This window comes from Schistocerca piceifrons, unplaced genomic scaffold (genome assembly GCF_021461385.2).
Source record: "Schistocerca piceifrons isolate TAMUIC-IGC-003096 unplaced genomic scaffold, iqSchPice1.1 HiC_scaffold_673, whole genome shotgun sequence".
Taxonomy (NCBI): Eukaryota; Metazoa; Arthropoda; class Insecta; order Orthoptera; family Acrididae; genus Schistocerca; species Schistocerca piceifrons.
Window position 1 is genome coordinate 1 of NW_025728919.1, and position 26,838 is coordinate 26,838.

Genomic DNA, 26,838 nt, shown 5'->3' on the forward strand with positions numbered 1-26,838 from the left:
GCATTATCGCGGGAAAAGCAAAATGATGCATCGGCCGGAATCGAACCCGGGCCGCCCGCGTGGCAGGCGAGCATTCTACCACTGAACCACCGATGCTGGGGCCAGCGGCAACTTCACGCTGCTTCCCGAGCAGATGTCTCAAGGGAAAGTGGGACTGCCGTCAAGCGCCGTAGCATTCTGTGGAGAAGATGCTGCAGACGCTGAATCCTGCACTGCACTGCTTAAAAATGCCGCCAGAACGCGGTCCTCGCCGGCGCCGACTCTTGCCAAAGGATGCGAAATGTGCGCGGATACGCTGTCCGAATGCGTCTGGATGTGCTCCCCTAGCCTACCTCGAAATGCGCCTGCCAGGTACGATCACCTTCGGCCGCTGCCGACAGGCGGGAAGCCGACACAGCGCGGAGGCGGGGCGCTCGCTTGTGCGGTGGTGGTGTAATGGTCAGCATAGTTGCCTTCCAAGCAGTTGATCCGGGTTCGATTCCCGGCCACCGCAGCAGGCTTTTAATTTCGCGTATGAGTACTTTTGCCACGCGCTCTTAAATTATTGTTTTTCCGGCCTCCTACTCGCTGCATACCAGCCCTTAGTGTGTCTCGACTTGTCTCGACTTTGCTCGGCTGACGCGAGAGCTGACGCTCTCAAATCGGCCTATATCAAAACGACAAGCACGAGAAACGACTGAGAGAGGTAAAGAGAGGTGAGGCTAGGCGATGGACACACAGCACGCCCCCTTCATTTCACGGTGGCGTCTCCCTGACCGAATCGGGCTGCAGCTCCGAAAACTAAGGAGAAACAAAAATAGGAAGTAAAACTGCCAATAGTACCCTGTGTTCCCATGCGCTCACCCGCCCAAGTACTGACAGGGGCCAAAGTGGTTGCGCATCGGCAATCGGACATTTTCTTTCATTTTCTCTTTATCGGTTGAGAACCAGTGTATTCAAGATATTATGGCCATTGCCGAGTGAATGATGTAGCGCTTCCCGACGAGTCGGGTTCGGATCCTCTGTCAACTTCCACGCAGGGTGATGATCTTTTGGTCATCACACTCGCCAGCTGAAATCGGCGCTGCCTTTTCGTAGTAGTAAAAGAGTAGTGGCCCGTGGGGGGATCGAACCCACGACCTTCGCGTTATTAGCACGACGCTCTAACCAACTGAGCTAACGGGCCCCAGCAGATGCAGTTGCTCAGCCCTACGCTGGAACGGGTGGCATGAAGCCGTACACCATTTCTATGGTCGTCGTGCGTCTGCTTCCCTAGTCTATATTCTGCTGACGGTCACGAAACAGTAGCTATATTGCGAGCAGGACGGGAAACGGCCGCTCGGACAGCTCAAACTTGTCACGACTCGTGTGGAAAAAATTCCGTTCCGGTACCGGGAATCGAACCCGGGCCTCCTGGGTGAAAGCCAGGTATCCTAGCCACTAGACCACACCGGATGCGGCCGTTTCGTTCGGACCGTTCGTACGGTCGCTTGTCGCATTTCGTGTCGAGTGCCGCGTCGGCGCCCTTCTCTCTTTGCGAGCATCTTTGCACAGACTGACTGGCAAGGCGCGCACCTCAAACGCCGCAGAGCAATGCTTTTGGCTTCATGCTCTGCTGGGAGAAGAGGAAAAGGGAAGCTGTAAGTAGCAATAACAGGAGGTAAACATTTTCCCGCTGAAGCGTTGAAACGTTGTGGATAACAAACAAGAACTACGTTGGCGCCCTAGCAACAGCGCCACCATCAGTCACAGAAAATTAAATGCCCCGGGTGAGGATCGAACTCACGACCTTAAGATTATGAGACTTACGCGCTGCCTACTGCGCTACCGAGGCACGGGTGCACCACTGGTCCTGGAAACTGGGTAAATACCGTACCCAATATTAGACGTAGAGACACTGTACTTCCTGGGTAACGTGTTCTGTTGCTACACGCGCACTGCCGGCCCAGTTGATTGCGGTGTTGCTGCAGCTGTTGCAACGATAGGCAGCACTCCTTGTCGTTAAAGCTCAGTGCCTCGGAGGCACCTGGACACAGCAACTTGTGAGGCCAAGCCGACGCTAGTCTGCAGAACATCATGCGAGCGTCCTAGTGGGGACCGGCGAGTGCTGCGTTCTCGGTTCTTCTCAAGGGAATCCAGCTATATATTCTTGCGGATCGTGCATCTCAAGCGCGCAAGCCACACGGCAGCATTATCGCGGGAAAAGCAAAATGATGCATCGGCCGGGAATCGAACCCGGGCCGCCCGCGTGGCAGGCGAGCATTCTACCACTGAACCACCGATGCTGGGGCCAGCGGCAACTTCACGCTGCTTCCCGAGCAGATGTCTCAAGGGAAAGTGGGACTGCCGTCAAGCGCCGTAGCATTCTGTGGAGAAGATGCTGCAGACGCTGAATCCTGCACTGCACTGCTTAAAAATGCCGCCAGAACGCGGTCCTCGCCGGCGCCGACTCTTGCCAAAGGATGCGAAATGTGCGCGGATACGCTGTCCGAATGCGTCTGGATGTGCTCCCCTAGCCTACCTCGAAATGCGCCTGCCAGGTACGATCACCTTCGGCCGCTGCCGACAGGCGGGAAGCCGACACAGCGCGGAGGCGGGGCGCTCGCTTGTGCGGTGGTGGTGTAATGGTCAGCATAGTTGCCTTCCAAGCAGTTGATCCGGGTTCGATTCCCGGCCACCGCAGCAGGCTTTTAATTTCGCGTATGAGTACTTTTGCCACGCGCTCTTAAATTATTGTTTTTCCGGCCTCCTACTCGCTGCATACCAGCCCTTAGTGTGTCTCGACTTGTCTCGACTTTGCTCGGCTGACGCGAGAGCTGACGCTCTCAAATCGGCCTATATCAAAACGACAAGCACGAGAAACGACTGAGAGAGGTAAAGAGAGGTGAGGCTAGGCGATGGACACACAGCACGCCCCCTTCATTTCACGGTGGCGTCTCCCTGACCGAATCGGGCTGCAGCTCCGAAAACTAAGGAGAAACAAAAATAGGAAGTAAAACTGCCAATAGTACCCTGTGTTCCCATGCGCTCACCCGCCCAAGTACTGACAGGGGCCAAAGTGGTTGCGCATCGGCAATCGGACATTTTCTTTCATTTTCTCTTTATCGGTTGAGAACCAGTGTATTCAAGATATTATGGCCATTGCCGAGTGAATGATGTAGCGCTTCCCGACGAGTCGGGTTCGGATCCTCTGTCAACTTCCACGCAGGGTGATGATCTTTTGGTCATCACACTCGCCAGCTGAAATCGGCGCTGCCTTTTCGTAGTAGTAAAAGAGTAGTGGCCCGTGGGGGGATCGAACCCACGACCTTCGCGTTATTAGCACGACGCTCTAACCAACTGAGCTAACGGGCCCAGCAGATGCAGTTGCTCAGCCCTACGCTGGAAACGGGTGGCATGAAGCCGTACACCATTTCTATGGTCGTCGTGCGTCTGCTTCCCTAGTCTATATTCTGCTGACGGTCACGAAACAGTAGCTATATTGCGAGCAGGACGGGAAACGGCCGCTCGGACAGCTCAAACTTGTCACGACTCGTGTGGAAAAAAAATTCCGTTCCGGTACCGGGAATCGAACCCGGGCCTCCTGGGTGAAAGCCAGGTATCCTAGCCACTAGACCACACCGGATGCGGCCGTTTCGTTCGACCGTTCGTACGGTCGCTTGTCGCATTCGTGTCGAGTGCCGCGTCGGCGCCCTTCTCTCTTTGCGAGCATCTTTGCACAGACTGACTGGCAAGGCGCGCACCTCAAACGCCGCAGAGCAATGCTTTTGGCTTCATGCTCTGCTGGGAGAAGAGGAAAAGGGAAGCTGTAAGTAGCAATAACAGGAGGTAAACATTTTCCCGCTGAAGCGTTGAAACGTTGTGGATAACAAACAAGAACTACGTTGGCGCCCTAGCAACAGCGCCACCATCAGTCACAGAAAATTAAATGCCCCGGGTGAGGATCGAACTCACGACCTTAAGATTATGAGACTTACGCGCTGCCTACTGCGCTACCGAGGCACGGGTGCACCACTGGTCCTGGAAACTGGGTAAATACCGTACCCAATATTAGACGTAGAGACACTGTACTTCCTGGGTAACGTGTTCTGTTGCTACACGCGCACTGCCGGCCCAGTTGATTGCGGTGTTGCTGCAGCTGTTGCAACGATAGGCAGCACTCCTTGTCGTTAAAGCTCAGTGCCTCGGAGGCACCTGGACACAGCAACTTGTGAGGCCAAGCCGACGCTAGTCTGCAGAACATCATGCGAGCGTCCTAGTGGGGACCGGCGAGTGCTGCGTTCTCGGTTCTTCTCAAGGGAATCCAGCTATATATTCTTGCGGATCGTGCATCTCAAGCGCGCAAGCCACACGGCAGCATTATCGCGGGAAAAGCAAAATGATGCATCGGCCGGGAATCGAACCCGGGCCGCCCGCGTGGCAGGCGAGCATTCTACCACTGAACCACCGATGCTGGGGCCAGCGGCAACTTCACGCTGCTTCCCGAGCAGATGTCTCAAGGGAAAGTGGGACTGCCGTCAAGCGCCGTAGCATTCTGTGAGAAGATGCTGCAGACGCTGAATCCTGCACTGCACTGCTTAAAAATGCCGCCAGAACGCGGTCCTCGCCGGCGCCGACTCTTGCCAAAGGATGCGAAATGTGCGCGGATACGCTGTCCGAATGCGTCTGGATGTGCTCCCCTAGCCTACCTCGAAATGCGCCTGCCAGGTACGATCACCTTCGGCCGCTGCCGACAGGCGGGAAGCCGACACAGCGCGGAGGCGGGGCGCTCGCTTGTGCGGTGGTGGTGTAATGGTCAGCATAGTTGCCTTCCAAGCAGTTGATCCGGGTTCGATTCCCGGCCACCGCAGCAGGCTTTTAATTTCGCGTATGAGTACTTTTGCCACGCGCTCTTAAATTATTGTTTTTCCGGCCTCCTACTCGCTGCATACCAGCCCTTAGTGTGTCTCGACTTGTCTCGACTTTGCTCGGCTGACGCGAGAGCTGACGCTCTCAAATCGGCCTATATCAAAACGACAAGCACGAGAAACGACTGAGAGAGGTAAAGAGAGGTGAGGCTAGGCGATGGACACACAGCACGCCCCCTTCATTTCACGGTGGCGTCTCCCTGACCGAATCGGGCTGCAGCTCCGAAAACTAAGGAGAAACAAAAATAGGAAGTAAAACTGCCAATAGTACCCTGTGTTCCCATGCGCTCACCCGCCCAAGTACTGACAGGGGCCAAAGTGGTTGCGCATCGGCAATCGGACATTTTCTTTCATTTTCTCTTTATCGGTTGAGAACCAGTGTATTCAAGATATTATGGCCATTGCCGAGTGAATGATGTAGCGCTTCCCGACGAGTCGGGTTCGGATCCTCTGTCAACTTCCACGCAGGGTGATGATCTTTTGGTCATCACACTCGCCAGCTGAAATCGGCGCTGCCTTTTCGTAGTAGTAAAAGAGTAGTGGCCCGTGGGGGGATCGAACCCACGACCTTCGCGTTATTAGCACGACGCTCTAACCAACTGAGCTAACGGGCCCCAGCAGATGCAGTTGCTCAGCCCTACGCTGGAAACGGGTGGCATGAAGCCGTACACCATTTCTATGGTCGTCGTGCGTCTGCTTCCCTAGTCTATATTCTGCTGACGGTCACGAAACAGTAGCTATATTGCGAGCAGGACGGGAAACGGCCGCTCGGACAGCTCAAACTTGTCACGACTCGTGTGGAAAAAATTCCGTTCCGGTACCGGGAATCGAACCCGGGCCTCCTGGGTGAAAGCCAGGTATCCTAGCCACTAGACCACACCGGATGCGGCCGTTTCGTTCGACCGTTCGTACGGTCGCTTGTCGCATTTCGTGTCGAGTGCCGCGTCGGCGCCCTTCTCTCTTTGCGAGCATCTTTGCACAGACTGACTGGCAAGGCGCGCACCTCAAACGCCGCAGAGCAATGCTTTTGGCTTCATGCTCTGCTGGGAGAAGAGGAAAAGGGAAGCTGTAAGTAGCAATAACAGGAGGTAAACATTTTCCCGCTGAAGCGTTGAAACGTTGTGGATAACAAACAAGAACTACGTTGGCGCCCTAGCAACAGCGCCACCATCAGTCACAGAAAATTAAATGCCCCGGGTGAGGATCGAACTCACGACCTTAAGATTATGAGACTTACGCGCTGCCTACTGCGCTACCGAGGCACGGGTGCACCACTGGTCCTGGAAACTGGGTAAATACCGTACCCAATATTAGACGTAGAGACACTGTACTTCCTGGGTAACGTGTTCTGTTGCTACACGCGCACTGCCGGCCCAGTTGATTGCGGTGTTGCTGCAGCTGTTGCAACGATAGGCAGCACTCCTTGTCGTTAAAGCTCAGTGCCTCGGAGGCACCTGGACACAGCAACTTGTGAGGCCAAGCCGACGCTAGTCTGCAGAACATCATGCGAGCGTCCTAGTGGGGACCGGCGAGTGCTGCGTTCTCGGTTCTTCTCAAGGGAATCCAGCTATATATTCTTGCGGATCGTGCATCTCAAGCGCGCAAGCCACACGGCAGCATTATCGCGGGAAAAGCAAAATGATGCATCGGCCGGGAATCGAACCCGGGCCGCCCGCGTGGCAGGCGAGCATTCTACCACTGAACCACCGATGCTGGGGCCAGCGGCAACTTCACGCTGCTTCCCGAGCAGATGTCTCAAGGGAAAGTGGGACTGCCGTCAAGCGCCGTAGCATTCTGTGGAGAAGATGCTGCAGACGCTGAATCCTGCACTGCACTGCTTAAAAATGCCGCCAGAACGCGGTCCTCGCCGGCGCCGACTCTTGCCAAAGGATGCGAAATGTGCGCGGATACGCTGTCCGAATGCGTCTGGATGTGCTCCCCTAGCCTACCTCGAAATGCGCCTGCCAGGTACGATCACCTTCGGCCGCTGCCGACAGGCGGGAAGCCGACACAGCGCGGAGGCGGGGCGCTCGCTTGTGCGGTGGTGGTGTAATGGTCAGCATAGTTGCCTTCCAAGCAGTTGATCCGGGTTCGATTCCCGGCCACCGCAGCAGGCTTTTAATTTCGCGTATGAGTACTTTTGCCACGCGCTCTTAAATTATTGTTTTTCCGGCCTCCTACTCGCTGCATACCAGCCCTTAGTGTGTCTCGACTTGTCTCGACTTTGCTCGGCTGACGCGAGAGCTGACGCTCTCAAATCGGCCTATATCAAAACGACAAGCACGAGAAACGACTGAGAGAGGTAAAGAGAGGTGAGGCTAGGCGATGGACACACAGCACGCCCCCTTCATTTCACGGTGGCGTCTCCCTGACCGAATCGGGCTGCAGCTCCGAAAACTAAGGAGAAACAAAAATAGGAAGTAAAACTGCCAATAGTACCCTGTGTTCCCATGCGCTCACCCGCCCAAGTACTGACAGGGGCCAAAGTGGTTGCGCATCGGCAATCGGACATTTTCTTTCATTTTCTCTTTATCGGTTGAGAACCAGTGTATTCAAGATATTATGGCCATTGCCGAGTGAATGATGTAGCGCTTCCCGACGAGTCGGGTTCGGATCCTCTGTCAACTTCCACGCAGGGTGATGATCTTTTGGTCATCACACTCGCCAGCTGAAATCGGCGCTGCCTTTTCGTAGTAGTAAAAGAGTAGTGGCCCGTGGGGGGATCGAACCCACGACCTTCGCGTTATTAGCACGACGCTCTAACCAACTGAGCTAACGGGCCCCAGCAGATGCAGTTGCTCAGCCCTACGCTGGAAACGGGTGGCATGAAGCCGTACACCATTTCTATGGTCGTCGTGCGTCTGCTTCCCTAGTCTATATTCTGCTGACGGTCACGAAACAGTAGCTATATTGCGAGCAGGACGGGAAACGGCCGCTCGGACAGCTCAAACTTGTCACGACTCGTGTGGAAAAAATTCCGTTCCGGTACCGGGAATCGAACCCGGGCCTCCTGGGTGAAAGCCAGGTATCCTAGCCACTAGACCACACCGGATGCGGCCGTTTCGTTCGACCGTTCGTACGGTCGCTTGTCGCATTTCGTGTCGAGTGCCGCGTCGGCGCCCTTCTCTCTTTGCGAGCATCTTTGCACAGACTGACTGGCAAGGCGCGCACCTCAAACGCCGCAGAGCAATGCTTTTGGCTTCATGCTCTGCTGGGAGAAGAGGAAAAGGGAAGCTGTAAGTAGCAATAACAGGAGGTAAACATTTTCCCGCTGAAGCGTTGAAACGTTGTGGATAACAAACAAGAACTACGTTGGCGCCCTAGCAACAGCGCCACCATCAGTCACAGAAAATTAAATGCCCCGGGTGAGGATCGAACTCACGACCTTAAGATTATGAGACTTACGCGCTGCCTACTGCGCTACCGAGGCACGGGTGCACCACTGGTCCTGGAAACTGGGTAAATACCGTACCCAATATTAGACGTAGAGACACTGTACTTCCTGGGTAACGTGTTCTGTTGCTACACGCGCACTGCCGGCCCAGTTGATTGCGGTGTTGCTGCAGCTGTTGCAACGATAGGCAGCACTCCTTGTCGTTAAAGCTCAGTGCCTCGGAGGCACCTGGACACAGCAACTTGTGAGGCCAAGCCGACGCTAGTCTGCAGAACATCATGCGAGCGTCCTAGTGGGGACCGGCGAGTGCTGCGTTCTCGGTTCTTCTCAAGGGAATCCAGCTATATATTCTTGCGGATCGTGCATCTCAAGCGCGCAAGCCACACGGCAGCATTATCGCGGGAAAAGCAAAATGATGCATCGGCCGGGAATCGAACCCGGGCCGCCCGCGTGGCAGGCGAGCATTCTACCACTGAACCACCGATGCTGGGGCCAGCGGCAACTTCACGCTGCTTCCCGAGCAGATGTCTCAAGGGAAAGTGGGACTGCCGTCAAGCGCCGTAGCATTCTGTGGAGAAGATGCTGCAGACGCTGAATCCTGCACTGCACTGCTTAAAAATGCCGCCAGAACGCGGTCCTCGCCGGCGCCGACTCTTGCCAAAGGATGCGAAATGTGCGCGGATACGCTGTCCGAATGCGTCTGGATGTGCTCCCCTAGCCTACCTCGAAATGCGCCTGCCAGGTACGATCACCTTCGGCCGCTGCCGACAGGCGGGAAGCCGACACAGCGCGGAGGCGGGGCGCTCGCTTGTGCGGTGGTGGTGTAATGGTCAGCATAGTTGCCTTCCAAGCAGTTGATCCGGGTTCGATTCCCGGCCACCGCAGCAGGCTTTTAATTTCGCGTATGAGTACTTTTGCCACGCGCTCTTAAATTATTGTTTTTCCGGCCTCCTACTCGCTGCATACCAGCCCTTAGTGTGTCTCGACTTGTCTCGACTTTGCTCGGCTGACGCGAGAGCTGACGCTCTCAAATCGGCCTATATCAAAACGACAAGCACGAGAAACGACTGAGAGAGGTAAAGAGAGGTGAGGCTAGGCGATGGACACACAGCACGCCCCCTTCATTTCACGGTGGCGTCTCCCTGACCGAATCGGGCTGCAGCTCCGAAAACTAAGGAGAAACAAAAATAGGAAGTAAAACTGCCAATAGTACCCTGTGTTCCCATGCGCTCACCCGCCCAAGTACTGACAGGGGCCAAAGTGGTTGCGCATCGGCAATCGGACATTTTCTTTCATTTTCTCTTTATCGGTTGAGAACCAGTGTATTCAAGATATTATGGCCATTGCCGAGTGAATGATGTAGCGCTTCCCGACGAGTCGGGTTCGGATCCTCTGTCAACTTCCACGCAGGGTGATGATCTTTTGGTCATCACACTCGCCAGCTGAAATCGGCGCTGCCTTTTCGTAGTAGTAAAAGAGTAGTGGCCCGTGGGGGGATCGAACCCACGACCTTCGCGTTATTAGCACGACGCTCTAACCAACTGAGCTAACGGGCCCCAGCAGATGCAGTTGCTCAGCCCTACGCTGGAAACGGGTGGCATGAAGCCGTACACCATTTCTATGGTCGTCGTGCGTCTGCTTCCCTAGTCTATATTCTGCTGACGGTCACGAAACAGTAGCTATATTGCGAGCAGGACGGGAAACGGCCGCTCGGACAGCTCAAACTTGTCACGACTCGTGTGGAAAAAATTCCGTTCCGGTACCGGGAATCGAACCCGGGCCTCCTGGGTGAAAGCCAGGTATCCTAGCCACTAGACCACACCGGATGCGGCCGTTTCGTTCGACCGTTCGTACGGTCGCTTGTCGCATTTCGTGTCGAGTGCCGCGTCGGCGCCCTTCTCTCTTTGCGAGCATCTTTGCACAGACTGACTGGCAAGGCGCGCACCTCAAACGCCGCAGAGCAATGCTTTTGGCTTCATGCTCTGCTGGGAGAAGAGGAAAAGGGAAGCTGTAAGTAGCAATAACAGGAGGTAAACATTTTCCCGCTGAAGCGTTGAAACGTTGTGGATAACAAACAAGAACTACGTTGGCGCCCTAGCAACAGCGCCACCATCAGTCACAGAAAATTAAATGCCCCGGGTGAGGATCGAACTCACGACCTTAAGATTATGAGACTTACGCGCTGCCTACTGCGCTACCGAGGCACGGGTGCACCACTGGTCCTGGAAACTGGGTAAATACCGTACCCAATATTAGACGTAGAGACACTGTACTTCCTGGGTAACGTGTTCTGTTGCTACACGCGCACTGCCGGCCCAGTTGATTGCGGTGTTGCTGCAGCTGTTGCAACGATAGGCAGCACTCCTTGTCGTTAAAGCTCAGTGCCTCGGAGGCACCTGGACACAGCAACTTGTGAGGCCAAGCCGACGCTAGTCTGCAGAACATCATGCGAGCGTCCTAGTGGGGACCGGCGAGTGCTGCGTTCTCGGTTCTTCTCAAGGGAATCCAGCTATATATTCTTGCGGATCGTGCATCTCAAGCGCGCAAGCCACACGGCAGCATTATCGCGGGAAAAGCAAAATGATGCATCGGCCGGGAATCGAACCCGGGCCGCCCGCGTGGCAGGCGAGCATTCTACCACTGAACCACCGATGCTGGGGCCAGCGGCAACTTCACGCTGCTTCCCGAGCAGATGTCTCAAGGGAAAGTGGGACTGCCGTCAAGCGCCGTAGCATTCTGTGGAGAAGATGCTGCAGACGCTGAATCCTGCACTGCACTGCTTAAAAATGCCGCCAGAACGCGGTCCTCGCCGGCGCCGACTCTTGCCAAAGGATGCGAAATGTGCGCGGATACGCTGTCCGAATGCGTCTGGATGTGCTCCCCTAGCCTACCTCGAAATGCGCCTGCCAGGTACGATCACCTTCGGCCGCTGCCGACAGGCGGGAAGCCGACACAGCGCGGAGGCGGGGCGCTCGCTTGTGCGGTGGTGGTGTAATGGTCAGCATAGTTGCCTTCCAAGCAGTTGATCCGGGTTCGATTCCCGGCCACCGCAGCAGGCTTTTAATTTCGCGTATGAGTACTTTTGCCACGCGCTCTTAAATTATTGTTTTTCCGGCCTCCTACTCGCTGCATACCAGCCCTTAGTGTGTCTCGACTTGTCTCGACTTTGCTCGGCTGACGCGAGAGCTGACGCTCTCAAATCGGCCTATATCAAAACGACAAGCACGAGAAACGACTGAGAGAGGTAAAGAGAGGTGAGGCTAGGCGATGGACACACAGCACGCCCCCTTCATTTCACGGTGGCGTCTCCCTGACCGAATCGGGCTGCAGCTCCGAAAACTAAGGAGAAACAAAAATAGGAAGTAAAACTGCCAATAGTACCCTGTGTTCCCATGCGCTCACCCGCCCAAGTACTGACAGGGGCCAAAGTGGTTGCGCATCGGCAATCGGACATTTTCTTTCATTTTCTCTTTATCGGTTGAGAACCAGTGTATTCAAGATATTATGGCCATTGCCGAGTGAATGATGTAGCGCTTCCCGACGAGTCGGGTTCGGATCCTCTGTCAACTTCCACGCAGGGTGATGATCTTTTGGTCATCACACTCGCCAGCTGAAATCGGCGCTGCCTTTTCGTAGTAGTAAAAGAGTAGTGGCCCGTGGGGGGATCGAACCCACGACCTTCGCGTTATTAGCACGACGCTCTAACCAACTGAGCTAACGGGCCCCAGCAGATGCAGTTGCTCAGCCCTACGCTGGAAACGGGTGGCATGAAGCCGTACACCATTTCTATGGTCGTCGTGCGTCTGCTTCCCTAGTCTATATTCTGCTGACGGTCACGAAACAGTAGCTATATTGCGAGCAGGACGGGAAACGGCCGCTCGGACAGCTCAAACTTGTCACGACTCGTGTGGAAAAAATTCCGTTCCGGTACCGGGAATCGAACCCGGGCCTCCTGGGTGAAAGCCAGGTATCCTAGCCACTAGACCACACCGGATGCGGCCGTTTCGTTCGACCGTTCGTACGGTCGCTTGTCGCATTTCGTGTCGAGTGCCGCGTCGGCGCCCTTCTCTCTTTGCGAGCATCTTTGCACAGACTGACTGGCAAGGCGCGCACCTCAAACGCCGCAGAGCAATGCTTTTGGCTTCATGCTCTGCTGGGAGAAGAGGAAAAGGGAAGCTGTAAGTAGCAATAACAGGAGGTAAACATTTTCCCGCTGAAGCGTTGAAACGTTGTGGATAACAAACAAGAACTACGTTGGCGCCCTAGCAACAGCGCCACCATCAGTCACAGAAAATTAAATGCCCCGGGTGAGGATCGAACTCACGACCTTAAGATTATGAGACTTACGCGCTGCCTACTGCGCTACCGAGGCACGGGTGCACCACTGGTCCTGGAAACTGGGTAAATACCGTACCCAATATTAGACGTAGAGACACTGTACTTCCTGGGTAACGTGTTCTGTTGCTACACGCGCACTGCCGGCCCAGTTGATTGCGGTGTTGCTGCAGCTGTTGCAACGATAGGCAGCACTCCTTGTCGTTAAAGCTCAGTGCCTCGGAGGCACCTGGACACAGCAACTTGTGAGGCCAAGCCGACGCTAGTCTGCAGAACATCATGCGAGCGTCCTAGTGGGGACCGGCGAGTGCTGCGTTCTCGGTTCTTCTCAAGGGAATCCAGCTATATATTCTTGCGGATCGTGCATCTCAAGCGCGCAAGCCACACGGCAGCATTATCGCGGGAAAAGCAAAATGATGCATCGGCCGGGAATCGAACCCGGGCCGCCCGCGTGGCAGGCGAGCATTCTACCACTGAACCACCGATGCTGGGGCCAGCGGCAACTTCACGCTGCTTCCCGAGCAGATGTCTCAAGGGAAAGTGGGACTGCCGTCAAGCGCCGTAGCATTCTGTGGAGAAGATGCTGCAGACGCTGAATCCTGCACTGCACTGCTTAAAAATGCCGCCAGAACGCGGTCCTCGCCGGCGCCGACTCTTGCCAAAGGATGCGAAATGTGCGCGGATACGCTGTCCGAATGCGTCTGGATGTGCTCCCCTAGCCTACCTCGAAATGCGCCTGCCAGGTACGATCACCTTCGGCCGCTGCCGACAGGCGGGAAGCCGACACAGCGCGGAGGCGGGGCGCTCGCTTGTGCGGTGGTGGTGTAATGGTCAGCATAGTTGCCTTCCAAGCAGTTGATCCGGGTTCGATTCCCGGCCACCGCAGCAGGCTTTTAATTTCGCGTATGAGTACTTTTGCCACGCGCTCTTAAATTATTGTTTTTCCGGCCTCCTACTCGCTGCATACCAGCCCTTAGTGTGTCTCGACTTGTCTCGACTTTGCTCGGCTGACGCGAGAGCTGACGCTCTCAAATCGGCCTATATCAAAACGACAAGCACGAGAAACGACTGAGAGAGGTAAAGAGAGGTGAGGCTAGGCGATGGACACACAGCACGCCCCCTTCATTTCACGGTGGCGTCTCCCTGACCGAATCGGGCTGCAGCTCCGAAAACTAAGGAGAAACAAAAATAGGAAGTAAAACTGCCAATAGTACCCTGTGTTCCCATGCGCTCACCCGCCCAAGTACTGACAGGGGCCAAAGTGGTTGCGCATCGGCAATCGGACATTTTCTTTCATTTTCTCTTTATCGGTTGAGAACCAGTGTATTCAAGATATTATGGCCATTGCCGAGTGAATGATGTAGCGCTTCCCGACGAGTCGGGTTCGGATCCTCTGTCAACTTCCACGCAGGGTGATGATCTTTTGGTCATCACACTCGCCAGCTGAAATCGGCGCTGCCTTTTCGTAGTAGTAAAAGAGTAGTGGCCCGTGGGGGGATCGAACCCACGACCTTCGCGTTATTAGCACGACGCTCTAACCAACTGAGCTAACGGGCCCCAGCAGATGCAGTTGCTCAGCCCTACGCTGGAAACGGGTGGCATGAAGCCGTACACCATTTCTATGGTCGTCGTGCGTCTGCTTCCCTAGTCTATATTCTGCTGACGGTCACGAAACAGTAGCTATATTGCGAGCAGGACGGGAAACGGCCGCTCGGACAGCTCAAACTTGTCACGACTCGTGTGGAAAAAATTCCGTTCCGGTACCGGGAATCGAACCCGGGCCTCCTGGGTGAAAGCCAGGTATCCTAGCCACTAGACCACACCGGATGCGGCCGTTTCGTTCGACCGTTCGTACGGTCGCTTGTCGCATTTCGTGTCGAGTGCCGCGTCGGCGCCCTTCTCTCTTTGCGAGCATCTTTGCACAGACTGACTGGCAAGGCGCGCACCTCAAACGCCGCAGAGCAATGCTTTTGGCTTCATGCTCTGCTGGGAGAAGAGGAAAAGGGAAGCTGTAAGTAGCAATAACAGGAGGTAAACATTTTCCCGCTGAAGCGTTGAAACGTTGTGGATAACAAACAAGAACTACGTTGGCGCCCTAGCAACAGCGCCACCATCAGTCACAGAAAATTAAATGCCCCGGGTGAGGATCGAACTCACGACCTTAAGATTATGAGACTTACGCGCTGCCTACTGCGCTACCGAGGCACGGGTGCACCACTGGTCCTGGAAACTGGGTAAATACCGTACCCAATATTAGACGTAGAGACACTGTACTTCCTGGGTAACGTGTTCTGTTGCTACACGCGCACTGCCGGCCCAGTTGATTGCGGTGTTGCTGCAGCTGTTGCAACGATAGGCAGCACTCCTTGTCGTTAAAGCTCAGTGCCTCGGAGGCACCTGGACACAGCAACTTGTGAGGCCAAGCCGACGCTAGTCTGCAGAACATCATGCGAGCGTCCTAGTGGGGACCGGCGAGTGCTGCGTTCTCGGTTCTTCTCAAGGGAATCCAGCTATATATTCTTGCGGATCGTGCATCTCAAGCGCGCAAGCCACACGGCAGCATTATCGCGGGAAAAGCAAAATGATGCATCGGCCGGGAATCGAACCCGGGCCGCCCGCGTGGCAGGCGAGCATTCTACCACTGAACCACCGATGCTGGGGCCAGCGGCAACTTCACGCTGCTTCCCGAGCAGATGTCTCAAGGGAAAGTGGGACTGCCGTCAAGCGCCGTAGCATTCTGTGGAGAAGATGCTGCAGACGCTGAATCCTGCACTGCACTGCTTAAAAATGCCGCCAGAACGCGGTCCTCGCCGGCGCCGACTCTTGCCAAAGGATGCGAAATGTGCGCGGATACGCTGTCCGAATGCGTCTGGATGTGCTCCCCTAGCCTACCTCGAAATGCGCCTGCCAGGTACGATCACCTTCGGCCGCTGCCGACAGGCGGGAAGCCGACACAGCGCGGAGGCGGGGCGCTCGCTTGTGCGGTGGTGGTGTAATGGTCAGCATAGTTGCCTTCCAAGCAGTTGATCCGGGTTCGATTCCCGGCCACCGCAGCAGGCTTTTAATTTCGCGTATGAGTACTTTTGCCACGCGCTCTTAAATTATTGTTTTTCCGGCCTCCTACTCGCTGCATACCAGCCCTTAGTGTGTCTCGACTTGTCTCGACTTTGCTCGGCTGACGCGAGAGCTGACGCTCTCAAATCGGCCTATATCAAAACGACAAGCACGAGAAACGACTGAGAGAGGTAAAGAGAGGTGAGGCTAGGCGATGGACACACAGCACGCCCCCTTCATTTCACGGTGGCGTCTCCCTGACCGAATCGGGCTGCAGCTCCGAAAACTAAGGAGAAACAAAAATAGGAAGTAAAACTGCCAATAGTACCCTGTGTTCCCATGCGCTCACCCGCCCAAGTACTGACAGGGGCCAAAGTGGTTGCGCATCGGCAATCGGACATTTTCTTTCATTTTCTCTTTATCGGTTGAGAACCAGTGTATTCAAGATATTATGGCCATTGCCGAGTGAATGATGTAGCGCTTCCCGACGAGTCGGGTTCGGATCCTCTGTCAACTTCCACGCAGGGTGATGATCTTTTGGTCATCACACTCGCCAGCTGAAATCGGCGCTGCCTTTTCGTAGTAGTAAAAGAGTAGTGGCCCGTGGGGGGATCGAACCCACGACCTTCGCGTTATTAGCACGACGCTCTAACCAACTGAGCTAACGGGCCCCAGCAGATGCAGTTGCTCAGCCCTACGCTGGAAACGGGTGGCATGAAGCCGTACACCATTTCTATGGTCGTCGTGCGTCTGCTTCCCTAGTCTATATTCTGCTGACGGTCACGAAACAGTAGCTATATTGCGAGCAGGACGGGAAACGGCCGCTCGGACAGCTCAAACTTGTCACGACTCGTGTGGAAAAAATTCCGTTCCGGTACCGGGAATCGAACCCGGGCCTCCTGGGTGAAAGCCAGGTATCCTAGCCACTAGACCACACCGGATGCGGCCGTTTCGTTCGACCGTTCGTACGGTCGCTTGTCGCATTTCGTGTCGAGTGCCGCGTCGGCGCCCTTCTCTCTTTGCGAGCATCTTTGCACAGACTGACTGGCAAGGCGCGCACCTCAAACGCCGCAGAGCAATGCTTTTGGCTTCATGCTCTGCTGGGAGAAGAGGAAAAGGGAAGCTGTAAGTAGCAATAACAGGAGGTAAACATTTTCCCGCTGAAGCGTTGAAACGTTGTGGATAACAAACAAGAACTACGTTGGCGCCCTAGCAACAGCGCCACCATCAGTCACAGAAAATTAAATGCCCCGGGTGAGGATCGAACTCACGACCTTAAGATTATGAGACTTACGCGCTGCCTACTGCGCTACCGAGGCACGGGTGCACCACTGGTCCTGGAAACTGGGTAAATACCGTACCCAATATTAGACGTAGAGACACTGTACTTCCTGGGTAACGTGTTCTGTTGCTACACGCGCACTGCCGGCCCAGTTGATTGCGGTGTTGCTGCAGCTGTTGCAACGATAGGCAGCACTCCTTGTCGTTAAAGCTCAGTGCCTCGGAGGCACCTGGACACAGCAACTTGTGAGGCCAAGCCGACGCTAGTCTGCAGAACATCATGCGAGCGTCCTAGTGGGGACCGGCGAGTGCTGCGTTCTCGGTTCTTCTCAAGGGAATCCAGCTATATATTCTTGCGGATCGTGCATCTCAAGCGCGCAAGCCACACGGCAGCATTATCGCGGGAAAAGCAAAATGATGCATCGGCCGGGAATCGAACCCGGGCCGCCCGCGTGGCAGGCGAGCATTCTACCACTGAACCACCGATGCTGGGGCCAGCGGCAACTTCACGCTGCTTCCCGAGCAGATGTCTCAAGGGAAAGTGGGACTGCCGTCAAGCGCCGTAGCATTCTGTGGAGAAGATGCTGCAGACGCTGAATCCTGCACTGCACTGCTTAAAAATGCCGCCAGAACGCGGTCCTCGCCGGCGCCGACTCTTGCCAAAGGATGCGAAATGTGCGCGGATACGCTGTCCGAATGCGTCTGGATGTGCTCCCCTAGCCTACCTCGAAATGCGCCTGCCAGGTACGATCACCTTCGGCCGCTGCCGACAGGCGGGAAGCCGACACAGCGCGGAGGCGGGGCGCTCGCTTGTGCGGTGGTGGTGTAATGGTCAGCATAGTTGCCTTCCAAGCAGTTGATCCGGGTTCGATTCCCGGCCACCGCAGCAGGCTTTTAATTTCGCGTATGAGTACTTTTGCCACGCGCTCTTAAATTATTGTTTTTCCGGCCTCCTACTCGCTGCATACCAGCCCTTAGTGTGTCTCGACTTGTCTCGACTTTGCTCGGCTGACGCGAGAGCTGACGCTCTCAAATCGGCCTATATCAAAACGACAAGCACGAGAAACGACTGAGAGAGGTAAAGAGAGGTGAGGCTAGGCGATGGACACACAGCACGCCCCCTTCATTTCACGGTGGCGTCTCCCTGACCGAATCGGGCTGCAGCTCCGAAAACTAAGGAGAAACAAAAATAGGAAGTAAAACTGCCAATAGTACCCTGTGTTCCCATGCGCTCACCCGCCCAAGTACTGACAGGGGCCAAAGTGGTTGCGCATCGGCAATCGGACATTTTCTTTCATTTTCTCTTTATCGGTTGAGAACCAGTGTATTCAAGATATTATGGCCATTGCCGAGTGAATGATGTAGCGCTTCCCGACGAGTCGGGTTCGGATCCTCTGTCAACTTCCACGCAGGGTGATGATCTTTTGGTCATCACACTCGCCAGCTGAAATCGGCGCTGCCTTTTCGTAGTAGTAAAAGAGTAGTGGCCCGTGGGGGGATCGAACCCACGACCTTCGCGTTATTAGCACGACGCTCTAACCAACTGAGCTAACGGGCCCCAGCAGATGCAGTTGCTCAGCCCTACGCTGGAAACGGGTGGCATGAAGCCGTACACCATTTCTATGGTCGTCGTGCGTCTGCTTCCCTAGTCTATATTCTGCTGACGGTCACGAAACAGTAGCTATATTGCGAGCAGGACGGGAAACGGCCGCTCGGACAGCTCAAACTTGTCACGACTCGTGTGGAAAAAATTCCGTTCCGGTACCGGGAATCGAACCCGGGCCTCCTGGGTGAAAGCCAGGTATCCTAGCCACTAGACCACACCGGATGCGGCCGTTTCGTTCGACCGTTCGTACGGTCGCTTGTCGCATTTCGTGTCGAGTGCCGCGTCGGCGCCCTTCTCTCTTTGCGAGCATCTTTGCACAGACTGACTGGCAAGGCGCGCACCTCAAACGCCGCAGAGCAATGCTTTTGGCTTCATGCTCTGCTGGGAGAAGAGGAAAAGGGAAGCTGTAAGTAGCAATAACAGGAGGTAAACATTTTCCCGCTGAAGCGTTGAAACGTTGTGGATAACAAACAAGAACTACGTTGGCGCCCTAGCAACAGCGCCACCATCAGTCACAGAAAATTAAATGCCCCGGGTGAGGATCGAACTCACGACCTTAAGATTATGAGACTTACGCGCTGCCTACTGCGCTACCGAGGCACGGGTGCACCACTGGTCCTGGAAACTGGGTAAATACCGTACCCAATATTAGACGTAGAGACACTGTACTTCCTGGGTAACGTGTTCTGTTGCTACACGCGCACTGCCGGCCCAGTTGATTGCGGTGTTGCTGCAGCTGTTGCAACGATAGGCAGCACTCCTTGTCGTTAAAGCTCAGTGCCTCGGAGGCACCTGGACACAGCAACTTGTGAGGCCAAGCCGACGCTAGTCTGCAGAACATCATGCGAGCGTCCTAGTGGGGACCGGCGAGTGCTGCGTTCTCGGTTCTTCTCAAGGGAATCCAGCTATATATTCTTGCGGATCGTGCATCTCAAGCGCGCAAGCCACACGGCAGCATTATCGCGGGAAAAGCAAAATGATGCATCGGCCGGGAATCGAACCCGGGCCGCCCGCGTGGCAGGCGAGCATTCTACCACTGAACCACCGATGCTGGGGCCAGCGGCAACTTCACGCTGCTTCCCGAGCAGATGTCTCAAGGGAAAGTGGGACTGCCGTCAAGCGCCGTAGCATTCTGTGGAGAAGATGCTGCAGACGCTGAATCCTGCACTGCACTGCTTAAAAATGCCGCCAGAACGCGGTCCTCGCCGGCGCCGACTCTTGCCAAAGGATGCGAAATGTGCGCGGATACGCTGTCCGAATGCGTCTGGATGTGCTCCCCTAGCCTACCTCGAAATGCGCCTGCCAGGTACGATCACCTTCGGCCGCTGCCGACAGGCGGGAAGCCGACACAGCGCGGAGGCGGGGCGCTCGCTTGTGCGGTGGTGGTGTAATGGTCAGCATAGTTGCCTTCCAAGCAGTTGATCCGGGTTCGATTCCCGGCCACCGCAGCAGGCTTTTAATTTCGCGTATGAGTACTTTTGCCACGCGCTCTTAAATTATTGTTTTTCCGGCCTCCTACTCGCTGCATACCAGCCCTTAGTGTGTCTCGACTTGTCTCGACTTTGCTCGGCTGACGCGAGAGCTGACGCTCTCAAATCGGCCTATATCAAAACGACAAGCACGAGAAACGACTGAGAGAGGTAAAGAGAGGTGAGGCTAGGCGATGGACACACAGCACGCCCCCTTCATTTCACGGTGGCGTCTCCCTGACCGAATCGGGCTGCAGCTCCGAAAACTAAGGAGAAACAAAAATAGGAAGTAAAACTGCCAATAGTACCCTGTGTTCCCATGCGCTCACCCGCCCAAGTACTGACAGGGGCCAAAGTGGTTGCGCATCGGCAATCGGACATTTTCTTTCATTTTCTCTTTATCGGTTGAGAACCAGTGTATTCAAGATATTATGGCCATTGCCGAGTGAATGATGTAGCGCTTCCCGACGAGTCGGGTTCGGATCCTCTGTCAACTTCCACGCAGGGTGATGATCTTTTGGTCATCACACTCGCCAGCTGAAATCGGCGCTGCCTTTTCGTAGTAGTAAAAGAGTAGTGGCCCGTGGGGGGATCGAACCCACGACCTTCGCGTTATTAGCACGACGCTCTAACCAACTGAGCTAACGGGCCCCAGCAGATGCAGTTGCTCAGCCCTACGCTGGAAACTGGTGGCATGAAGCCGTACACCATTTCTATGGTCGTCGTGCGTCTGCTTCCCTAGTCTATATTCTGCTGACGGTCACGAAACAGTAGCTATATTGCGAGCAGGACGGGAAACGGCCGCTCGGACAGCTCAAACTTGTCACGACTCGTGTGGAAAAAATTCCTTTCCGGTACCGGGAATCGAACCCGGGCCTCCTGGGTGAAAGCCAGGTATCCTAGCCACTAGACCACACCGGATGCGGCCGTTTCGTTCGACCGTTCGTACGGTCGCTTGTCGCATTTCGTGTCGAGTGCCGCGTCGGCGCCCTTCTCTCTTTGCGAGCATCTTTGCACAGACTGACTGGCAAGGCGCGCACCTCAAACGCCGCAGAGCAATGCTTTTGGCTTCATGCTCTGCTGGGAGAAGAGGAAAAGGGAAGCTGTAAGTAGCAATAACAGGAGGTAAACATTTTCCCGCTGAAGCGTTGAAAAGTTGTGGATAACAAACAAGAACTACGTTGGCGCCCTAGCAACAGCGCCACCATCAGTCACAGAAAATTAAATGCCCCGGGTGAGTATCGAACTCACGACCTTAAGATTATGAGACTTACGCGCTGCCTACTGCGCTACCGAGGCACGGGTGCACCACTGGTCCTGGAAACTGGGTAAATACCGTACCCAATATTAGACGTAGAGACACTGTACTTCCTGGGTAACGTGTTCTGTTGCTACACGCGCACTGCCGGCCCAGTTGATTGCGGTGTTGCTGCAGCTGTTGCAACGATAGGCAGCACTCCTTGTCGTTAAAGCTCAGTGCCTCGGAGGCACCTGGACACAGCAACTTGTGAGGCCAAGCCGACGCTAGTCTGCAGAACATCATGCGAGCGTCCTAGTGGGGACCGGCGAGTGCTGCGTTCTCGGTTCTTCTCAAGGGAATCCAGCTATATATTCTTGCGGATCGTGCATCTCAAGCGCGCAAGCCACACGGCAGCATTATCGCGGGAAAAGCAAAATGATGCATCGGCCGGGAATCGAACCCGGGCCGCCCGCGTGGCAGGCGAGCATTCTACCACTGAACCACCGATGCTGGGGCCAGCGGCAACTTCACGCTGCTTCCCGAGCAGATGTCTCAAGGGAAAGTGGGACTGCCGTCAAGCGCCGTAGCATTCTGTGGAGAAGATGCTGCAGACGCTGAATCCTGCACTGCACTGCTTAAAAATGCCGCCAGAACGCGGTCCTCGCCGGCGCCGACTCTTGCCAAAGGATGCGAAATGTGCGCGGATACGCTGTCCGAATGCGTCTGGATGTGCTCCCCTAGCCTACCTCGAAATGCGCCTGCCAGGTACGATCACCTTCGGCCGCTGCCGACAGGCGGGAAGCCGACACAGCGCGGAGGCGGGGCGCTCGCTTGTGCGGTGGTGGTGTAATGGTCAGCATAGTTGCCTTCCAAGCAGTTGATCCGGGTTCGATTCCCGGCCACCGCAGCAGGCTTTTAATTTCGCGTATGAGTACTTTTGCCACGCGCTCTTAAATTATTGTTTTTCCGGCCTCCTACTCGCTGCATACCAGCCCTTAGTGTGTCTCGACTTTGCTCGGCTGACGCGAGAGCTGACGCTCTCAAATCGGCCTATATCAAAACGACAAGCACGAGAAACGACTGAGAGAGGTAAAGAGAGGTGAGGCTAGGCGATGGACACACAGCACGCCCCCTTCATTTCACGGTGGCGTCTCCCTGACCGAATCGGGCTGCAGCTCCGAAAACTAAGGAGAAACAAAAATAGGAAGTAAAACTGCCAATAGTACCCTGTGTTCCCATGCGCTCACCCGCCCAAGTACTGACAGGGGCCAAAGTGGTTGCGCATCGGCAATCGGACATTTTCTTTCATTTTCTCTTTATCGGTTGAGAACCAGTGTATTCAAGATATTATGGCCATTGCCGAGTGAATGATGTAGCGCTTCCCGACGAGTCGGGTTCGGATCCTCTGTCAACTTCCACGCAGGGTGATGATCTTTTGGTCATCACACTCGCCAGCTGAAATCGGCGCTGCCTTTTCGTAGTAGTAAAAGAGTAGTGGCCCGTGGGGGGATCGAACCCACGACCTTCGCGTTATTAGCACGACGCTCTAACCAACTGAGCTAACGGGCCCCAGCAGATGCAGTTGCTCAGCCCTACGCTGGAAACTGGTGGCATGAAGCCGTACACCATTTCTATGGTCGTCGTGCGTCTGCTTCCCTAGTCTATATTCTGCTGACGGTCACGAAACAGTAGCTATATTGCGAGCAGGACGGGAAACGGCCGCTCGGACAGCTCAAACTTGTCACGACTCGTGTGGAAAAAATTCCGTTCCGGTACCGGGAATCGAACCCGGGCCTCCTGGGTGAAAGCCAGGTATCCTAGCCACTAGACCACACCGGATGCGGCCGTTTCGTTCGACCGTTCGTACGGTCGCTTGTCGCATTTCGTGTCGAGTGCCGCGTCGGCGCCCTTCTCTCTTTGCGAGCATCTTTGCACAGACTGACTGGCAAGGCGCGCACCTCAAACGCCGCAGAGCAATGCTTTTGGCTTCATGCTCTGCTGGGAGAAGAGGAAAAGGGAAGCTGTAAGTAGCAATAACAGGAGGTAAACATTTTCCCGCTGAAGCGTTGAAAAGTTGTGGATAACAAACAAGAACTACGTTGGCGCCCTAGCAACAGCGCCACCATCAGTCACAGAAAATTAAATGCCCCGGGTGAGGATCGAACTCACGACCTTAAGATTATGAGACTTACGCGCTGCCTACTGCGCTACCGAGGCACGGGTGCACCACTGGTCCTGGAAACTGGGTAAATACCGTACCCAATATTAGACGTAGAGACACTGTACTTCCTGGGTAACGTGTTCTGTTGCTACACGCGCACTGCCGGCCCAGTTGATTGCGGTGTTGCTGCAGCTGTTGCAACGATAGGCAGCACTCCTTGTCGTTAAAGCTCAGTGCCTCGGAGGCACCTGGACACAGCAACTTGTGAGGCCAAGCCGACGCTAGTCTGCAGAACATCATGCGAGCGTCCTAGTGGGGACCGGCGAGTGCTGCGTTCTCGGTTCTTCTCAAGGGAATCCAGCTATATATTCTTGCGGATCGTGCATCTCAAGCGCGCAAGCCACACGGCAGCATTATCGCGGGAAAAGCAAAATGATGCATCGGCCGGGAATCGAACCCGGGCCGCCCGCGTGGCAGGCGAGCATTCTACCACTGAACCACCGATGCTGGGGCCAGCGGCAACTTCACGCTGCTTCCCGAGCAGATGTCTCAAGGGAAAGTGGGACTGCCGTCAAGCGCCGTAGCATTCTGTGGAGAAGATGCTGCAGACGCTGAATCCTGCACTGCACTGCTTAAAAATGCCGCCAGAACGCGGTCCTCGCCGGCGCCGACTCTTGCCAAAGGATGCGAAATGTGCGCGGATACGCTGTCCGAATGCGTCTGGATGTGCTCCCCTAGCCTACCTCGAAATGCGCCTGCCAGGTACGATCACCTTCGGCCGCTGCCGACAGGCGGGAAGCCGACACAGCGCGGAGGCGGGGCGCTCGCTTGTGCGGTGGTGGTGTAATGGTCAGCATAGTTGCCTTCCAAGCAGTTGATCCGGGTTCGATTCCCGGCCACCGCAGCAGGCTTTTAATTTCGCGTATGAGTACTTTTGCCACGCGCTCTTAAATTATTGTTTTTCCGGCCTCCTACTCGCTGCATACCAGCCCTTAGTGTGTCTCGACTTGTCTCGACTTTGCTCGGCTGACGCGAGAGCTGACGCTCTCAAATCGGCCTATATCAAAACGACAAGCACGAGAAACGACTGAGAGAGGTAAAGAGAGGTGAGGCTAGGCGATGGACACACAGCACGCCCCCTTCATTTCACGGTGGCGTCTCCCTGACCGAATCGGGCTGCAGCTCCGAAAACTAAGGAGAAACAAAAATAGGAAGTAAAACTGCCAATAGTACCCTGTGTTCCCATGCGCTCACCCGCCCAAGTACTGACAGGGGCCAAAGTGGTTGCGCATCGGCAATCGGACATTTTCTTTCATTTTCTCTTTATCGGTTGAGAACCAGTGTATTCAAGATATTATGGCCATTGCCGAGTGAATGATGTAGCGCTTCCCGACGAGTCGGGTTCGGATCCTCTGTCAACTTCCACGCAGGGTGATGATCTTTTGGTCATCACACTCGCCAGCTGAAATCGGCGCTGCCTTTTCGTAGTAGTAAAAGAGTAGTGGCCCGTGGGGGGATCGAACCCACGACCTTCGCGTTATTAGCACGACGCTCTAACCAACTGAGCTAACGGGCCCCAGCAGATGCAGTTGCTCAGCCCTACGCTGGAAACTGGTGGCATGAAGCCGTACACCATTTCTATGGTCGTCGTGCGTCTGCTTCCCTAGTCTATATTCTGCTGACGGTCACGAAACAGTAGCTATATTGCGAGCAGGACGGGAAACGGCCGCTCGGACAGCTCAAACTTGTCACGACTCGTGTGGAAAAAATTCCGTTCCGGTACCGGGAATCGAACCCGGGCCTCCTGGGTGAAAGCCAGGTATCCTAGCCACTAGACCACACCGGATGCGGCCGTTTCGTTCGACCGTTCGTACGGTCGCTTGTCGCATTTCGTGTCGAGTGCCGCGTCGGCGCCCTTCTCTCTTTGCGAGCATCTTTGCACAGACTGACTGGCAAGGCGCGCACCTCAAACGCCGCAGAGCAATGCTTTTGGCTTCATGCTCTGCTGGGAGAAGAGGAAAAGGGAAGCTGTAAGTAGCAATAACAGGAGGTAAACATTTTCCCGCTGAAGCGTTGAAAAGTTGTGGATAACAAACAAGAACTACGTTGGCGCCCTAGCAACAGCGCCACCATCAGTCACAGAAAATTAAATGCCCCGGGTGAGTATCGAACTCACGACCTTAAGATTATGAGACTTACGCGCTGCCTACTGCGCTACCGAGGCACGGGTGCACCACTGGTCCTGGAAACTGGGTAAATACCGTACCCAATATTAGACGTAGAGACACTGTACTTCCTGGGTAACGTGTTCTGTTGCTACACGCGCACTGCCGGCCCAGTTGATTGCGGTGTTGCTGCAGCTGTTGCAACGATAGGCAGCACTCCTTGTCGTTAAAGCTCAGTGCCTCGGAGGCACCTGGACACAGCAACTTGTGAGGCCAAGCCGACGCTAGTCTGCAGAACATCATGCGAGCGTCCTAGTGGGGACCGGCGAGTGCTGCGTTCTCGGTTCTTCTCAAGGGAATCCAGCTATATATTCTTGCGGATCGTGCATCTCAAGCGCGCAAGCCACACGGCAGCATTATCGCGGGAAAAGCAAAATGATGCATCGGCCGGGAATCGAACCCGGGCCGCCCGCGTGGCAGGCGAGCATTCTACCACTGAACCACCGATGCTGGGGCCAGCGGCAACTTCACGCTGCTTCCCGAGCAGATGTCTCAAGGGAAAGTGGGACTGCCGTCAAGCGCCGTAGCATTCTGTGGAGAAGATGCTGCAGACGCTGAATCCTGCACTGCACTGCTTAAAAATGCCGCCAGAACGCGGTCCTCGCCGGCGCCGACTCTTGCCAAAGGATGCGAAATGTGCGCGGATACGCTGTCCGAATGCGTCTGGATGTGCTCCCCTAGCCTACCTCGAAATGCGCCTGCCAGGTACGATCACCTTCGGCCGCTGCCGACAGGCGGGAAGCCGACACAGCGCGGAGGCGGGGCGCTCGCTTGTGCGGTGGTGGTGTAATGGTCAGCATAGTTGCCTTCCAAGCAGTTGATCCGGGTTCGATTCCCGGCCACCGCAGCAGGCTTTTAATTTCGCGTATGAGTACTTTTGCCACGCGCTCTTAAATTATTGTTTTTCCGGCCTCCTACTCGCTGCATACCAGCCCTTAGTGTGTCTCGACTTGTCTCGACTTTGCTCGGCTGACGCGAGAGCTGACGCTCTCAAATCGGCCTATATCAAAACGACAAGCACGAGAAACGACTGAGAGAGGTAAAGAGAGGTGAGGCTAGGCGATGGACACACAGCACGCCCCCTTCATTTCACGGTGGCGTCTCCCTGACCGAATCGGGCTGCAGCTCCGAAAACTAAGGAGAAACAAAAATAGGAAGTAAAACTGCCAATAGTACCCTGTGTTCCC

General features: G+C 55.2%; 62 non-coding genes across 62 annotated transcripts; 13 read left to right on the forward strand and 49 right to left on the reverse strand.

The window, feature by feature from the left end:
* Nucleotides 1-26: 26 nt before the first annotated feature.
* Trnag-gcc lies at nucleotides 27-96 on the reverse strand. The gene has a single exon. It is a non-coding gene; the product is annotated as a tRNA-Gly (tRNA).
* Nucleotides 97-421: 325 nt separating this feature from the next.
* Trnag-ucc lies at nucleotides 422-493 on the forward strand. The gene has a single exon. It is a non-coding gene; the product is annotated as a tRNA-Gly (tRNA).
* Nucleotides 494-1,091: 598 nt separating this feature from the next.
* Trnai-aau lies at nucleotides 1,092-1,165 on the reverse strand. Its single transcript has one exon. It is a non-coding gene; the product is annotated as a tRNA-Ile (tRNA).
* Nucleotides 1,166-1,362: 197 nt separating this feature from the next.
* Nucleotides 1,363-1,434, reverse strand: Trnae-uuc. Its single transcript has one exon. It is a non-coding gene; the product is annotated as a tRNA-Glu (tRNA).
* Nucleotides 1,435-1,740: 306 nt separating this feature from the next.
* Nucleotides 1,741-1,813, reverse strand: Trnam-cau. Its single transcript has one exon. It is a non-coding gene; the product is annotated as a tRNA-Met (tRNA).
* Nucleotides 1,814-2,193: 380 nt separating this feature from the next.
* Nucleotides 2,194-2,264, reverse strand: Trnag-gcc. Its single transcript has one exon. It is a non-coding gene; the product is annotated as a tRNA-Gly (tRNA).
* A 325-nt stretch (nucleotides 2,265-2,589) lies between these two features.
* Nucleotides 2,590-2,661, forward strand: Trnag-ucc. Its single transcript has one exon. It is a non-coding gene; the product is annotated as a tRNA-Gly (tRNA).
* A 598-nt stretch (nucleotides 2,662-3,259) lies between these two features.
* On the reverse strand, nucleotides 3,260-3,333 carry Trnai-aau. The gene has a single exon. It is a non-coding gene; the product is annotated as a tRNA-Ile (tRNA).
* A 199-nt stretch (nucleotides 3,334-3,532) lies between these two features.
* Nucleotides 3,533-3,604, reverse strand: Trnae-uuc. The gene has a single exon. It is a non-coding gene; the product is annotated as a tRNA-Glu (tRNA).
* Nucleotides 3,605-3,908: 304 nt separating this feature from the next.
* On the reverse strand, nucleotides 3,909-3,981 carry Trnam-cau. Its single transcript has one exon. It is a non-coding gene; the product is annotated as a tRNA-Met (tRNA).
* A 380-nt stretch (nucleotides 3,982-4,361) lies between these two features.
* On the reverse strand, nucleotides 4,362-4,432 carry Trnag-gcc. The gene has a single exon. It is a non-coding gene; the product is annotated as a tRNA-Gly (tRNA).
* A 324-nt stretch (nucleotides 4,433-4,756) lies between these two features.
* Nucleotides 4,757-4,828, forward strand: Trnag-ucc. The gene has a single exon. It is a non-coding gene; the product is annotated as a tRNA-Gly (tRNA).
* A 598-nt stretch (nucleotides 4,829-5,426) lies between these two features.
* Trnai-aau lies at nucleotides 5,427-5,500 on the reverse strand. Its single transcript has one exon. It is a non-coding gene; the product is annotated as a tRNA-Ile (tRNA).
* A 198-nt stretch (nucleotides 5,501-5,698) lies between these two features.
* Trnae-uuc lies at nucleotides 5,699-5,770 on the reverse strand. Its single transcript has one exon. It is a non-coding gene; the product is annotated as a tRNA-Glu (tRNA).
* A 305-nt stretch (nucleotides 5,771-6,075) lies between these two features.
* Trnam-cau lies at nucleotides 6,076-6,148 on the reverse strand. The gene has a single exon. It is a non-coding gene; the product is annotated as a tRNA-Met (tRNA).
* Nucleotides 6,149-6,528: 380 nt separating this feature from the next.
* Nucleotides 6,529-6,599, reverse strand: Trnag-gcc. Its single transcript has one exon. It is a non-coding gene; the product is annotated as a tRNA-Gly (tRNA).
* A 325-nt stretch (nucleotides 6,600-6,924) lies between these two features.
* On the forward strand, nucleotides 6,925-6,996 carry Trnag-ucc. The gene has a single exon. It is a non-coding gene; the product is annotated as a tRNA-Gly (tRNA).
* A 598-nt stretch (nucleotides 6,997-7,594) lies between these two features.
* Trnai-aau lies at nucleotides 7,595-7,668 on the reverse strand. The gene has a single exon. It is a non-coding gene; the product is annotated as a tRNA-Ile (tRNA).
* Nucleotides 7,669-7,866: 198 nt separating this feature from the next.
* On the reverse strand, nucleotides 7,867-7,938 carry Trnae-uuc. Its single transcript has one exon. It is a non-coding gene; the product is annotated as a tRNA-Glu (tRNA).
* Nucleotides 7,939-8,243: 305 nt separating this feature from the next.
* Trnam-cau lies at nucleotides 8,244-8,316 on the reverse strand. Its single transcript has one exon. It is a non-coding gene; the product is annotated as a tRNA-Met (tRNA).
* A 380-nt stretch (nucleotides 8,317-8,696) lies between these two features.
* Nucleotides 8,697-8,767, reverse strand: Trnag-gcc. The gene has a single exon. It is a non-coding gene; the product is annotated as a tRNA-Gly (tRNA).
* A 325-nt stretch (nucleotides 8,768-9,092) lies between these two features.
* On the forward strand, nucleotides 9,093-9,164 carry Trnag-ucc. The gene has a single exon. It is a non-coding gene; the product is annotated as a tRNA-Gly (tRNA).
* Nucleotides 9,165-9,762: 598 nt separating this feature from the next.
* On the reverse strand, nucleotides 9,763-9,836 carry Trnai-aau. The gene has a single exon. It is a non-coding gene; the product is annotated as a tRNA-Ile (tRNA).
* A 198-nt stretch (nucleotides 9,837-10,034) lies between these two features.
* Trnae-uuc lies at nucleotides 10,035-10,106 on the reverse strand. The gene has a single exon. It is a non-coding gene; the product is annotated as a tRNA-Glu (tRNA).
* A 305-nt stretch (nucleotides 10,107-10,411) lies between these two features.
* On the reverse strand, nucleotides 10,412-10,484 carry Trnam-cau. The gene has a single exon. It is a non-coding gene; the product is annotated as a tRNA-Met (tRNA).
* A 380-nt stretch (nucleotides 10,485-10,864) lies between these two features.
* On the reverse strand, nucleotides 10,865-10,935 carry Trnag-gcc. Its single transcript has one exon. It is a non-coding gene; the product is annotated as a tRNA-Gly (tRNA).
* Nucleotides 10,936-11,260: 325 nt separating this feature from the next.
* On the forward strand, nucleotides 11,261-11,332 carry Trnag-ucc. The gene has a single exon. It is a non-coding gene; the product is annotated as a tRNA-Gly (tRNA).
* A 598-nt stretch (nucleotides 11,333-11,930) lies between these two features.
* On the reverse strand, nucleotides 11,931-12,004 carry Trnai-aau. Its single transcript has one exon. It is a non-coding gene; the product is annotated as a tRNA-Ile (tRNA).
* Nucleotides 12,005-12,202: 198 nt separating this feature from the next.
* Nucleotides 12,203-12,274, reverse strand: Trnae-uuc. The gene has a single exon. It is a non-coding gene; the product is annotated as a tRNA-Glu (tRNA).
* Nucleotides 12,275-12,579: 305 nt separating this feature from the next.
* On the reverse strand, nucleotides 12,580-12,652 carry Trnam-cau. Its single transcript has one exon. It is a non-coding gene; the product is annotated as a tRNA-Met (tRNA).
* Nucleotides 12,653-13,032: 380 nt separating this feature from the next.
* Trnag-gcc lies at nucleotides 13,033-13,103 on the reverse strand. Its single transcript has one exon. It is a non-coding gene; the product is annotated as a tRNA-Gly (tRNA).
* A 325-nt stretch (nucleotides 13,104-13,428) lies between these two features.
* Trnag-ucc lies at nucleotides 13,429-13,500 on the forward strand. Its single transcript has one exon. It is a non-coding gene; the product is annotated as a tRNA-Gly (tRNA).
* A 598-nt stretch (nucleotides 13,501-14,098) lies between these two features.
* On the reverse strand, nucleotides 14,099-14,172 carry Trnai-aau. The gene has a single exon. It is a non-coding gene; the product is annotated as a tRNA-Ile (tRNA).
* A 198-nt stretch (nucleotides 14,173-14,370) lies between these two features.
* On the reverse strand, nucleotides 14,371-14,442 carry Trnae-uuc. The gene has a single exon. It is a non-coding gene; the product is annotated as a tRNA-Glu (tRNA).
* Nucleotides 14,443-14,747: 305 nt separating this feature from the next.
* Trnam-cau lies at nucleotides 14,748-14,820 on the reverse strand. The gene has a single exon. It is a non-coding gene; the product is annotated as a tRNA-Met (tRNA).
* A 380-nt stretch (nucleotides 14,821-15,200) lies between these two features.
* Trnag-gcc lies at nucleotides 15,201-15,271 on the reverse strand. Its single transcript has one exon. It is a non-coding gene; the product is annotated as a tRNA-Gly (tRNA).
* Nucleotides 15,272-15,596: 325 nt separating this feature from the next.
* On the forward strand, nucleotides 15,597-15,668 carry Trnag-ucc. Its single transcript has one exon. It is a non-coding gene; the product is annotated as a tRNA-Gly (tRNA).
* A 598-nt stretch (nucleotides 15,669-16,266) lies between these two features.
* Trnai-aau lies at nucleotides 16,267-16,340 on the reverse strand. The gene has a single exon. It is a non-coding gene; the product is annotated as a tRNA-Ile (tRNA).
* Nucleotides 16,341-16,538: 198 nt separating this feature from the next.
* Nucleotides 16,539-16,610, reverse strand: Trnae-uuc. The gene has a single exon. It is a non-coding gene; the product is annotated as a tRNA-Glu (tRNA).
* A 305-nt stretch (nucleotides 16,611-16,915) lies between these two features.
* Trnam-cau lies at nucleotides 16,916-16,988 on the reverse strand. Its single transcript has one exon. It is a non-coding gene; the product is annotated as a tRNA-Met (tRNA).
* A 380-nt stretch (nucleotides 16,989-17,368) lies between these two features.
* On the reverse strand, nucleotides 17,369-17,439 carry Trnag-gcc. Its single transcript has one exon. It is a non-coding gene; the product is annotated as a tRNA-Gly (tRNA).
* A 325-nt stretch (nucleotides 17,440-17,764) lies between these two features.
* On the forward strand, nucleotides 17,765-17,836 carry Trnag-ucc. Its single transcript has one exon. It is a non-coding gene; the product is annotated as a tRNA-Gly (tRNA).
* A 598-nt stretch (nucleotides 17,837-18,434) lies between these two features.
* On the reverse strand, nucleotides 18,435-18,508 carry Trnai-aau. The gene has a single exon. It is a non-coding gene; the product is annotated as a tRNA-Ile (tRNA).
* A 198-nt stretch (nucleotides 18,509-18,706) lies between these two features.
* On the reverse strand, nucleotides 18,707-18,778 carry Trnae-uuc. Its single transcript has one exon. It is a non-coding gene; the product is annotated as a tRNA-Glu (tRNA).
* Nucleotides 18,779-19,083: 305 nt separating this feature from the next.
* Nucleotides 19,084-19,156, reverse strand: Trnam-cau. The gene has a single exon. It is a non-coding gene; the product is annotated as a tRNA-Met (tRNA).
* A 380-nt stretch (nucleotides 19,157-19,536) lies between these two features.
* Nucleotides 19,537-19,607, reverse strand: Trnag-gcc. The gene has a single exon. It is a non-coding gene; the product is annotated as a tRNA-Gly (tRNA).
* Nucleotides 19,608-19,932: 325 nt separating this feature from the next.
* Nucleotides 19,933-20,004, forward strand: Trnag-ucc. The gene has a single exon. It is a non-coding gene; the product is annotated as a tRNA-Gly (tRNA).
* A 598-nt stretch (nucleotides 20,005-20,602) lies between these two features.
* Trnai-aau lies at nucleotides 20,603-20,676 on the reverse strand. Its single transcript has one exon. It is a non-coding gene; the product is annotated as a tRNA-Ile (tRNA).
* A 198-nt stretch (nucleotides 20,677-20,874) lies between these two features.
* Nucleotides 20,875-20,946, reverse strand: Trnae-uuc. The gene has a single exon. It is a non-coding gene; the product is annotated as a tRNA-Glu (tRNA).
* Nucleotides 20,947-21,251: 305 nt separating this feature from the next.
* Nucleotides 21,252-21,324, reverse strand: Trnam-cau. Its single transcript has one exon. It is a non-coding gene; the product is annotated as a tRNA-Met (tRNA).
* A 380-nt stretch (nucleotides 21,325-21,704) lies between these two features.
* Trnag-gcc lies at nucleotides 21,705-21,775 on the reverse strand. Its single transcript has one exon. It is a non-coding gene; the product is annotated as a tRNA-Gly (tRNA).
* A 325-nt stretch (nucleotides 21,776-22,100) lies between these two features.
* Nucleotides 22,101-22,172, forward strand: Trnag-ucc. The gene has a single exon. It is a non-coding gene; the product is annotated as a tRNA-Gly (tRNA).
* A 588-nt stretch (nucleotides 22,173-22,760) lies between these two features.
* Nucleotides 22,761-22,834, reverse strand: Trnai-aau. Its single transcript has one exon. It is a non-coding gene; the product is annotated as a tRNA-Ile (tRNA).
* A 198-nt stretch (nucleotides 22,835-23,032) lies between these two features.
* Trnae-uuc lies at nucleotides 23,033-23,104 on the reverse strand. Its single transcript has one exon. It is a non-coding gene; the product is annotated as a tRNA-Glu (tRNA).
* A 305-nt stretch (nucleotides 23,105-23,409) lies between these two features.
* On the reverse strand, nucleotides 23,410-23,482 carry Trnam-cau. Its single transcript has one exon. It is a non-coding gene; the product is annotated as a tRNA-Met (tRNA).
* A 380-nt stretch (nucleotides 23,483-23,862) lies between these two features.
* On the reverse strand, nucleotides 23,863-23,933 carry Trnag-gcc. Its single transcript has one exon. It is a non-coding gene; the product is annotated as a tRNA-Gly (tRNA).
* Nucleotides 23,934-24,258: 325 nt separating this feature from the next.
* On the forward strand, nucleotides 24,259-24,330 carry Trnag-ucc. Its single transcript has one exon. It is a non-coding gene; the product is annotated as a tRNA-Gly (tRNA).
* Nucleotides 24,331-24,928: 598 nt separating this feature from the next.
* Nucleotides 24,929-25,002, reverse strand: Trnai-aau. Its single transcript has one exon. It is a non-coding gene; the product is annotated as a tRNA-Ile (tRNA).
* A 198-nt stretch (nucleotides 25,003-25,200) lies between these two features.
* Nucleotides 25,201-25,272, reverse strand: Trnae-uuc. The gene has a single exon. It is a non-coding gene; the product is annotated as a tRNA-Glu (tRNA).
* A 305-nt stretch (nucleotides 25,273-25,577) lies between these two features.
* Trnam-cau lies at nucleotides 25,578-25,650 on the reverse strand. Its single transcript has one exon. It is a non-coding gene; the product is annotated as a tRNA-Met (tRNA).
* Nucleotides 25,651-26,030: 380 nt separating this feature from the next.
* On the reverse strand, nucleotides 26,031-26,101 carry Trnag-gcc. Its single transcript has one exon. It is a non-coding gene; the product is annotated as a tRNA-Gly (tRNA).
* Nucleotides 26,102-26,426: 325 nt separating this feature from the next.
* Trnag-ucc lies at nucleotides 26,427-26,498 on the forward strand. The gene has a single exon. It is a non-coding gene; the product is annotated as a tRNA-Gly (tRNA).
* The last annotated feature ends 340 nt before the right edge of the window (nucleotides 26,499-26,838 follow it).